Raw genomic sequence first — 12170 nt, 5'->3', positions numbered from 1 at the left:
TGAGACCAGACTAGGCAGCATGCTGAAATCCCATCACTACAAAAAATACAAAAATTAGATGGCACACACCTGTAGTCCCAGCTACTTGAAAGGTTAAAAAAAAAAAAAAAAAGGCAGAGGTGGGAGGGAGGGAATGAGTAGCTGAAATTCCAAGTGAATCTTAAAGAAGCCACTTTCTCCTGACTGTGAGGAGGACGTAGACCTCCCTCGGAGATAACATGTCTCCCCACAGGACACCGAAAGCCTTTAAACAGCTGTGAACAGGATGGGAGCAGGAAGGGCTTTAGAAATCACCTCAACACACCCTCCCATGCTAGGGACGAGGAAGAGGAAGCTCAAAGAGGGGAATAATTTGCTCGAGAATGAGCAGCTGTGGAGAGGTGGGTTTAGGAAGAGAATCTACATTCACTCGTCCACCCATTCATTTAACAAATACCTGTGGCCGGGCGTGGTGGCTCACGCCTGTAATCCCAGCACTTTGGGAGGCCGAGGTGGGCGGATCACGAGGTCAGGAGATGGAGACCATCCTGGCTAACATGGTGAAAACCTGTCTCTACTAAAAATACACAAAATTAGCCGGGCGTGGTGGCGGGCGCCTGTAGTCCTAGCTACTTGGGAGGCTGAGGCAGGAGAATGGCATGAACCTGGGAGGCGGAGCTTGCAGTGAGTGGAGACTGCGCCACTGCACTCCAGCCTGGGTGACAGAACGAGACTCCATCTCAAAAACAAAATAAAACAGATATCTATTTAGGACCTACTACATGTTAGGAACTGTAGCTACTCTGGTGAATAAAAACAGTTCCAGTTCTTACCCATATGTAGAAGTCACAGCCTTGAGAGAGAGGTAGTCATCAAACAAATTGTTGCACAAACAAATGTGAAATTTGGCAGTGACTGGTGTTAGGAAGGAGAAGTACTTGGTGTTGTGAGAGCATAGGTTGGGGGGATTGACCTGGATCGGGGGGATCAAGAAATGTATTTTTTTTTTTTTTTTGAGACTACGGAGTCTTGCTCTGTCACCCAGGCTGGAGTGCAACCTCTGCTCTTGGCTCACTGCAACCTCTGCCTCCCGGGTTCAAGTGATTCTCCTGCCTCAGCCTCCCAAGTAGCTGGGATTACAGGCACCTGCCACCATGCCTGGCTAATTTTTGTGTTTTTTAGTAGAGATGGGGTTTCGCCATGTTGGCCAGTCTAGTCTTGAACTCCTGACCTCAGGTGATCCACCTGCCTCGGCCTCCCAAAGTGCTGGGATTACAGGTGTTAGCCACCATGCCCAGCCAAGCAATGCATTCTTGAGGGAAAGATGCTAGAACTGAGTGCTGAAGAGTGCTTGAGAGGTTGCTGGGTAAAGGAGCAAAGGCCATTTTAGGCAACTGGATAGAGTGTGGTGTTAGATGTGGAGAAATGGAAGTGTCAGAGGCGTTTGAATCAGAGCAACTCCATCTTGAGTGAGGACTAGGAACATGAGGCTGGGACTTTCTGGGCTGCATTTCCAGAAAGTTCGGTATTTCTAGTCTGTAGATGTTTATGGTTAAAGGAACAAATTAATACATTTGCTAAACAAACCCAGATTGGGAATGTCCTGATATCCTGATATCTTGAGAACAGAAGCATTCCTAATTTTGTTTTAAAGATAATAATATCAATTCTTGCAAAATATAGTAATTAATGTGGTAATTAAGAAAACTAATTCTTTATTACAAACCCTTGTAGCAGGGTACATCTCCCCATGATCTTTTTTTATCCTATATATAAACAAGTATTGTACCTAGGGTGGACGCGTTCCTCCTCTTACTTTGGGAACAGTTTACTCTGCTTACAGAGTAGCTTTACTTTTACCAGTTAACTTTCTTCATAAACTAGCTTTAGCTTTGTTCCGTGGACTCGCCCTGTTTCCTTTACCTCTCTCAAGGCCTGGATTGGGACCCCTTTCCTATAACAGAAGGAGAGAACAGAACCTGCAGCACCATGTAGGCCTTGATATAAACTTTATCTTTATTCTTTTTTTTTTTCCCAAGACGCAGTCTTGATCTGTCACCCGGGCTGGAGTACAGTGGTGCGATCTTGGCTCACTGCAACGTCCGCCTCCCAGGTTCAAGCAATTCTCCTGCCTCAGCCTCCTGAGTAGCTGGGATTACAGGTGCACACCACCACACCTAGCTAATATTTTTGTATTTTTAGTAGAGACGAGGTTTCACCATGTTGGCCAGGATGGTCTTGAACTCCTGACCTCGTGATCTTCCTGCCTTGGCTTCCCAAAATACTGGGATTACAGGCGTGAGCCACTGCACCCGGCTGACTTTATCTTTATTCTAAGAAATGCTGAAGGGTTTATCTGATTCTTGTTCTCATTTCTTACCTTTAACCACACTGACAAATGATGTTAAGGACAAGTGAGAGAGAAGGCAGATTCAGTTACTATCCATAAGAAATCCAAACAGCAACACACACACACTTAGGAAAAAATTCCTTCAGTTTCTTGCCACATCATAGTTTTCTAGCAACCTGGCTGGTCAACTGCCTTCCGTTTCCCTGCAAGCCTGATTTGTGTGTGCACAGTATGTGCGTGTGTCCATGGACAGACACACACTTTACATGTACGTCTTCATCTTAGCAAACAATGTCTTGACATTTCTGATACAGGAACTACAGAGCTTATTCTGATTGATCTCATTAAATTCCAATTAGTTTACCCACTTGGGTCATTGAATCCACAATCACTTGCTGTCATGACGCTGAAAAGAATGCCCATCCTGGCTTCTCCAAATGACGAAAATTCAATGGTGAGGTCTCTCCTGGTGTGATGAAGTTCCACTGTCTGCTTCCAGAAGTTAGAGAAGACCCAGGAGTGCCATTCTTAAGCCACTTTGGAAGGTCTGTGCGGCAACCTGCCTGCCTTGTTGAGTGTTGCTCTCCTGTATCTACCATGTGTGTCTGGTATTTTGACATCTGGGGCCCTGCTGACCCTGGAGAGACTGGCCCTCCCAGGGCTGGCCAGTTTGCCTTCCATATGCAAATTAACCAAGCCCATGCTTATAACCACCCTCAACTCCCTTAATCAAGCAGTTTCACTTTGGGCCATTATTCCCTTGCTGTAAACATATCAGGGCCAAGTACCGAGCAACTACAGATCACCCTTACACCGCAGAGCTCACTGAAATTGTTCACACTAGCCAATCCTAAGCCTGTTTATCCTACCTCACCTGCTCCTCCCCACTGAAACCCCCCAAAGGCTATTGCCCACGTTTTCTTCCCACTCCCCTGCCTCCTGACCCACCCTGGTGCTTCCCCTGTGGCCCTGTAAGGTGTGGCATGCCCCCTCCTCTCCTCTGGAACGGTGCGTAACAAACCACCTTTTCAACGGCATCCCTGAATCGTAAAACCAACATTTCAAAGCACCTTTCTCAGACTCTCGTCTTTCCTTTGCTTCTGAGAATCCCCACTTGAAATCTCTCTGGCCTCCTTGGCATGTGCTAACTGGAAGACTTGGGTTTTGGGGTCTGGCTGGCCTGAGCTGATAGCCCCACTGTGCCCCTTTCCAGCCGCTGGACGGTGAGTGTCTTATGCCACCTTCTCGACCCATCTGGAGAAAAGAGGATCACGGCATCTCTTTCATAGGGTTGACTGGGGATTAAATGAGATAATGCCGGCCATGCATCCAGCAGAGGACCCGGGAAAGGGGTTTGCTTAACCCACATTAGTTGCCTTCAGTGAACCGAGAGCCTCCTTTGCTGTCTGCCTCTGCCTGCCAGTTTTATTGTTCAGTCACGCAGGAATCTCGAGAAAAACCGTGGAAGATTTATTGCAAGCTTTCCAACCTTTGCTTCCTTTATTTGTTCACCTCCATCCAACCAGAGTCTTTTATTTTCCCCTTCATAAGCCCCTTGCAGGCTCTGGCAGGCTCTGAAAGTAGTTTTGATGAACCGCTTGGACCCAGCGCTCACCCTGGCTGCTCTGTCTTGCTGATGGCTCATCGAAGAGTGCTCCAAAGAGCATGGAACTTGAAAAAGGCACATCCCCACCCTAGAAATGTCAGGGTTTTCAAAATGAAATGCCAGTGCATTGCCCAAAGGAAGAACCATGCCTGGCATGACCCAAAGTAAGAGCAGTTCAGTCTCCGGAACATTATGGAATTTCAGTCAACACTCATTCAGCATGCGTGTACCAGCACCCCTTCGTGCTCGCCTGTGTGCTGGAGGTGGGGACACAGCGGTGAACAAGACACGGTCCTTTCTCTCAAGCAGTGCCCAGGTAAGCCTGAAGACAGGAGGGTGGAGGTGGTTACTTATTGTGACAGCTAGAGGCTTCTCCACACAGTACTGTAGCTGATATTCTCGTGGTTTCCCTTATCTATTCTATCTTGATGGAAATTTTGCCATGTTTAAACTTCCAGAGAACAATGAAATGGAGGCTTCCGGAAGTGTTCTGGGGCCCTATATCAGGCTCCCTTCTCTTCTTTACCTATGCTCACTCCTTAGACGATCTTACGCTGCCTCTTCCAAAGGCACTTGGGCCATTTTTCTGTGTCCCAAATTCAAATTGTAATTCAAACGTGGCTCTCAGAAGGAGAGCGTGTGTGAAAATCTTGTTTCTTTTATAAAAGGTATGAAAAAGAAAAATAAATGAACAAAAACCAAGACATAATACAAAACAAAAATCAAAAAAGAAAAAAAAAAACCATAACCAGCATTTGATTTGTATTTGATTCCAGAAGTTGAGGAGAGTGAATTATACTGACTTTCTGTCAGTGTGGGGAGGTGTGAAGAAAATGAGACTCAGAATCAGAAGACAATGACTGCTCTGCTAATGAGTTTAGAAAATAATGCTCTTTTTGCCTGTTTTCTCATCTCTGAAATGATTGATTCTCTCTGTAGTAATCAAACTGTACAGCAACCAGTTACAGTGCTGCCTGTGATGTTTGCTCTCAGCTCTTAAGAGCAATGCCTCAGAGGAATCTCTGTTGCAGGAATGTTCTTAAGAACCAAACTCTTGGCTCCCTTTTCCCACTTAATGAAGCACTACGTCTGAACAAGAGAAAAAAAATAACGGATAAAGAGTTCTCTAGCAAACGACGCCATGTACTGATGGGATGTTTGGAGTTGACAAAGTATCATAAACACTCGTGTTAGCGCCTTTCATCTCCACGAAAGCCTTAACAGACGGGCAGGATTTCCTCCTTTTTTATAGTTGAGCAAACCAAGGGCAGAGAAGTAAATCGGCTTCACCACCACCCGGCTGTCTAGCGGTGAGTAGAGACAGCGGCCCTGGCACGTCCGACTTCAAGAATGGAGCTCTCATGACCAGGTCCACCGCTTCCTAAAAGAACTCCTGGAAATTCTCCCTTTTCCTTTGATTTCAGTCAAACCCTTTCTGGGAGTACATGGAATGGTTAGGAAAGTCCCATTCCTTTCTGTTGGAAGCCCCATAGTCAGTCATCACTGTGGTTGCTGGTCTACGACTGGGCCTCCTGTAGCCAGGGGACACAGGCTAGAGAGGGCCCTGGGTGCCCGTCAGTGGCCCCAGACCATTGCTCCTCCTGAGCACACCTGCCACTCCTGCCATCTTGCTTCCCCATGAACTGTTTCCTCTGCTGGAAGACCTTCAGTGCCCCACCTGTCAATGTTGGACTCAGAGTCACCTCCTTAGGAACCCTTCACTGATGCCCAGCCTGGGTCAGGCAGCCCCTCCACAGTCCTGCAGCACTCTCTTATGCCTGCTGGTCAGGATGATAACCAACGATCTCATTCTCTGTCAGAGGCAGTGGGCTCCCCTTGCAGACATCCTTTCTTTGATCACAAATTCCTATCGGAATTCCCCTCTGTGGCAGACAGACTTCTAAGAGGCCCTCCAAGATTCCCAACCCCTGGTGTATCCCCCAGCATAATTTCCTTTCCTTGAAGATGAACAGGACCTGGGAATGTGATGGGATATCACGCCTGTGATTATGCTGTTATAGAAAACTCAGGCTCAGCAGGATGAAGGGAGAGGTGCTCTTGCTGGCTTGGAAGAGGTGAGCTGCTACATGGCAGAGAGGACTCCTTTGCAGGGAGTGGTGTGTGCTCTCTAGGAGCTGAGAAAAGTCCTGGCTCAACGGCCATCGAGAGAGCAGAGCTCTCAGTCCTGTAACCACCAGGAACTGAATTCTTCCAACAACCAGTGAATGCCACACACGCTGTTAAGGCTCCACAATATCTGCAAAATAAGGGGATTCTTAAAGGTGTAAGGAGACAGGGTTATGTGTGGTCCTCTGCATCACAAGGGGGTTCGTTAGAAAATGCAGCATCGCAGGCAGCACCAACAGAGTCGGACTTTCCTGAGACCCTCATGAACGATTCATATACATATTCAAGTTCGAGAAGCACTGGCATAGGCCAAGGAAAGGCACATTCCCCAAGAACTAGGCATATTTTAATGACTAAAGTCCTTTCTAAAGCAAAGATTCCTTAATCTTGTGTTCATCTGAATCCCTGGTAAACTATCAAGACAAATGAAGACATGAAAATATAAGATGGGATAAAAATCAGTAAGCAAGAACTCAATAAGGAAAAAGAAAGAAAGAGAAAGAAAGAAAGAAAGAAAGACAGACAGACAGACAGACAGACAGACATGAGCACTGGGGCCATCTCAAAAAAAAAAAAAAAAAAAAAAAGCCCTGAAAATCAAACCTTCCTTCCTTTCTTCTTTCCTTTCTCTCTCTCTCTCTCTCTCTCCCCCCTCCCTCCCTCTCTCTCTCTCTCTCTCTCTCTCTCTCTTTCTTTCTTCTTTCCTGACCTCAGGTGGTCCACCTGCCTTGGCCTCCCAAAGTGCCGGGATAACAGGCATGAGCCACGGTGCCCAGCCAGGGCTCTTATTTAAAACCTCTCTGAGCTTCTGTTTCCTTATCTTTAAAATATAGAGAATACTACATCATGCTTCCCATTGCTGATTAAATAAGGAAACGTATATTGTCCAGCATACGTTTGTTCTCCATGACTCTCCAGCAAAAGTATGAAAAGGCTAAGATGCTAAGGGGGGGCGGGAGAGAACAGCGGGTCTGGCTGAGCCTACATATGACGGGTTTGGGAACATCATATGAGGCCAGCCAACAGACTCCTGTCTGCTGATTTACTCCATGCTCCCTGTCCTTATACCTCACACTCATTTCACTCCCATTCAGGAAGCTGTAGAGAACAGTCTTGGAGTCAGAGGGAAAAAAAAAAAAGAGTTTGATTTATGACTCCACCAATTACTCAATCTCACCAAGCCTCAGTTTCGTCGTCTAGTAAAATAATAATACCTTCTCATGGCCAGTCACAGTGATTCACGCCTGTAATCCCAGCACTTTGGGAGTCCGAAGCAGGTGGATCACTTGAGGCCAGGAGTTCGAGACCAGCCTGGCCAATGTGACAAAACCCTGTATCTAGTAAAAATACAAAAATTAGCCGGGTGTGGTGGCGTGCGCCTAATCCCAGCTACTCAGGAGGCTGAGGCACAAGAATTGCTGGAATCCAGGGAGGCAGAAGTTGCAGTGAGCTGAGATTGTGCCATCGCGCTCCAGTCTTGGCAACAGAGGGAGACCCTGTCTCAAAAGAAAACAAACAAAAAATCGAAAAAATCCCTTCTCTCATGGGAGTCCTGTAAGCTACAGAAGCAACAAATTTAGCACACCAGCACCCAAGTGCTCCATCGATGGTAGCTGCAATTGCTTAACGACAGCTCTGAACAATATTAGAACGTTGAAGGCAGATCTGTTGTCAAAGGACAGGATTACATCAAAGTCTTCCATCAATTTCTTTCTGCTGAATTAGACATGGGTTGTGTTCAAACAGCTCAGCGTTAATGAAATTGTGAAGCTCAGAATTGCCTTTTGTTTACTACAAGATGCACTAGACTGCAGAACACGTTACTTACGAGGTTTTCCTGGGATTCGGGGGTCGGTCTGAGAGTGATCAGCTGATTGTGACCCAGCACCCACGGACCACCAGGAAAACAGAGGCATTTCTTAGAGACTTCTGAGTGGAGCTTTTGGCTTTGAGGCCGGATTGCCAGGCCACTGCACATAAAGAGGCTTCTATGCTCTCCCATTGCATTGGTATTGGAATCAGGAGGGTGAGGCAGTTTTCTATCACTTCCGTAAAAGATGTTTCTGCTCTTCTCAATGTTAAATGTTCATCTTAACATTCATGGGGAAGGAAACCAAGTCACTCAGTTTTATCTAAGTATTACATAATCTTTGGGGAGGGTGAAGATTCAAAACTGGAATATTAAAGAGCTAGATTATGTGGACCCATGCATAATGGGAAAAGTCAATAATTTTTTTTTTTTTTGAGACGAGGTCTTCCTCTGTTGCCCAGGCTGGAGTTCAGTGGCGCAATCTTGGCTCACTGCAACCTCTGCCTTCTGGGCTCAGACGATTGTCCTCTAAGCCTCCTGAGTAGCTGGGATTATAGGCACCTGCCACTATACCCGGCTAATTTTTGTATTTTTAGTAGAGATGGGGTTTCACCAATGGCCAGGCTGGTCTGGAACACCTGGCCTCAAGTGATTCGTCTGCCTCAGCCTCCCGAAGTGCTGGGATTACAGGTGTGAGCCACCATGCCCAGCCCCCAAAAGTCAAAAATTCTTACATAGCCGTTTTGATATATCTTTCTCCTTGTATATATGAGAAACTAAAAAAACTAAGAAGGTTCACATTTATATCCACACATAATAGACATGCATTCTCACACAAAAAGCATTTCAACTGATAAATATATCTTAATAGCTGTTATAAAACTTTTTCTTTTTTTGAGACGGAGTCTCGCTCTGTTGCCCAGGCTGGAGTGCGGTGGTGCAATCTCGGCTCACTGCAAGCTCCGTCCCCCGGGTTCACACCATTATCTTGCCTCAGCCTCCCAAGTAGCTGGGACTACAGGGGCCCACCACCACGTCCAGCTAATTTTTTACTATTTGTAGAGACAGGGTTTCACTGTGTTAGCCAGGATGGTCTTGATCTCCTGACCTCGTGATCTGCCCACCTCGGCCTCCCAAAGTGCTGGGATTACAGGCATGAGCCAACGCGCCCAGCCTAGTTGTTATAAAATTTTTAAGCAGGTAGAAAATAATCACTTTCATTGTCTGGTAATAAGGCGACTAAGTTAGTGACATACTATGGTACACATTGCGTTAGGGACCCACCTATTGAATCATCTCAGAAATGTATACATCATGATGGTAAACCTTCTGAATCTGGCTTTTTAGCACTACCAGCCATAAAATTTTGTCACATAATATGCTATATAATATTAATAAACTCAAAAAATCACATATGCATACAGACATATGCATTGCCTTGTGTATGCATGCTTATTTTTCATTCCAAACACTGAACTAACGAAACAACTTCTGAATTTAACCCTTGTATTTTGGTTATACAAGACAATGTCATGTTTTTAAAAAATATTTAAATTTAAAGGGGCATGGTATCTACAATTCATTTTCAAATGTTTGAGGAAAAAACTATGAAGATTATGTGGCAAAATGTTAACAAATGGTTAATCTAAATGTAAGGGATAAAGTTCTTCATATTATCCTTGCAATTTTCTTGTAAGTTTTCAAACTTACAGCTTCAAAAATAAATGAAAATAAAACAAAACTAAAACTGTTTATGTGAAAATCATAAGGTGAAACCAGCCTTGGCATTATCTATTTACTTTTCTGCTGTCTAGTGAAGTGCACTTACATCAAAGTAGACTGTACCTGGTTCACTGTTGCATTCATAATGTCCATCACAGAGTAGATGCTCAATAAATTACTTGTGGAATTCAGAAAAAAATGATAAAAAGTACAATGAAATTACTGATGTCACTGGAGTCCTTCTTTTCTTTCTTCAGCACCACTGCAACATTACTTACCCAGGAATCTGTCAAAGCTTTGCTCTCAGTAAGCCCTGTCAATCATTTCATGACATTGTCCTGGCCTCATTGATCAGATGGCCTTGGTACCACACTTTGGGCAACACTTTCCCAGACTGCCTGGCATGTTTTCATTCCAGAAGACATTATCTCTTTTTTTTTTTTTTTTTTTTGAGACGGAGTCTCGCTCTGCCACCCAGGCTGGAGTGCGTTGGCCGGATCTCAGCTCACTGCAAGCTCCGCCTCCCGGGTTCACGCCATTCTCCTGCCTCAGCCTCCCGAGTAGCTGGGACTACAGGCGCCCGCCACCTCACCTGGCTAGTTTTTTCGTATTTTTTTTTTTAGTAGAGACGGGGTTTCACCGTGTTAGCCAGGATGGTCTCGATCTCCTGACCTCGTGATCCGCCCGTCTCGGCCTCCCAAAGTGCTGGGATTACAGGCTTGAGCCACCGCGCCCGGCCTATCTCTTAAGACTATATGAATGTGTTAGAACAAACCAATGACCAAATCCATTAAATATTCACAATCAGAAACCCTACATTTTTGTGGCACCCCCATTACCTCCTTTTGGATATCACCAGTTATTCCTTGAAATTAAAGGACCCTCATTAAAAGTAGTTTTGTTAAATGAATGAAAACAAAGATCATGGTATGTCCGACATTAGATTCTATGGGTCTGAAACCTCTTAGAATGCATATGGTAGATAAGTGACATTTCATAAACTTGAATGGCACTAAGCTGAAGAATAAACCCCTAGGGCTAAAAAAATAAGGAAAACAAACCATATGAAGCACATGAAGATACGACTGTATAAGCCTCGCAGCTAAGCTGATTTCAGTATTGTATGGGAAGGCAGTAGTACATTTTAGTGGGAAGACAGGGGTTTTTGAAGCCAGCCAGATTTTGGTTCAAATTCTGGCACTCCGTTAGCAGCCTGTGTGATCTTGGGCAAGTCACATAATTTCTCTGCGAATTAGTCTTATTAGCTAAATAATGGGGATAATAATACCTCCCTTATTTTATAACATAGCTGTGAGGATCCATCATTGCCAACTACCATAGAAGTCTTGGTTCAATAAAGGGTAGTTCTTATTATCTCTACCAAGAGTGGCAGGAGCTGTGTCTGAGAGGGGATTTTAATCACATTTCTTTCACTAACACAGAGCTCCCTAAAGGCCTGGTGACCACAAATGAAGCCTTAACTCAAAGACAGTAGAGTCTTTGAAAAGAACAGAATTAAAGTAGGGTCTGTCCTTTCATGATGGGGCACAAAGAGGCTATTAGTCAACTCAGCAAATATGTGCTCTGTAAATCAGTTCAACACATTCAGAGAGATCACTCTGAGGCAGCATCCTAAGTCGGAGTACAAGGCAGAGCTTAAAACTTAGTGACTCTACCTGAGCCATGTAATCTAAGAACCAACCAAGGAGAAGCAATCAATTACTACCCCCTAGAGTGGAAGCCAGCTGTCTGAATATGATTATAGATCACCCAGGTCTATTTCAAATGAATTTTCAGGAAGTCCATGAGCATAGCAAGATTTTGAGTTATTTTAGGAGACATTACTGTCTGGATTGTGTGTGTTATTGGATGGATGTTGAAGGAAGAAGACTAGAAATCCAACAATCTTCCTACATAGGCTCAAATTCTCTTGTCTGTCACTGTTTCATGTCTGTTTCCTTCTTATTGGGAAAGGAAGTAGCATTGCAGGTTATGTGGCTTTGGATTCAAAGAAGTAGGATCTGGTTTAAATTCTAGGTCTGAATTTCGGGGGAGTTACTTAATTACACAGAATGCAGTCAGGTTCCCCATCTAGGAATGTTAATATCCACTTTGCAGTTTTGCTCCAAGGGTTTGGTGAACTCATGCGTGCCAAAGGCTTCAGTACATAGTGATTACTGAAAACATCTCAGTTCCCCTGCACACTGACTGTTAAGGGGACCAAAAGAGGGAACCTTGTCCTTCCTCTCAACTGAAAGCCAAGATGGTATTGGCTTATTTAAGCATGAAAACATCAGTGTGATGCATTTAAAAGCCTGTTTTACCCCCCAGGGGAATTGATGCAAAGGAATCAACATCTTTTGCAATTACCTCTGCCCAAATGGCTGCAGCTTCCCACACAGGAGCCGGGGCTGGCAGTGAACTGCTGCTCCCAATGTACGTTCTGGGAAAGCAGGCCGTTGGCTCTGCGGACCTCAGCCTCCATTGAGTTGGCAGCTTCTCTGTTGAAGTTGGGCATCCGCCAATGTCTGAGTTCCAGCTTTAAGTGAGACTGGCTTACGGTGTCAGGCACCTGT

Source organism: Chlorocebus sabaeus, chromosome 19 (assembly GCF_047675955.1).
Source record: "Chlorocebus sabaeus isolate Y175 chromosome 19, mChlSab1.0.hap1, whole genome shotgun sequence".
NCBI classification, from domain to species: Eukaryota; Metazoa; Chordata; class Mammalia; order Primates; family Cercopithecidae; genus Chlorocebus; species Chlorocebus sabaeus.
This window is presented reverse-complemented; position numbering follows the sequence as displayed.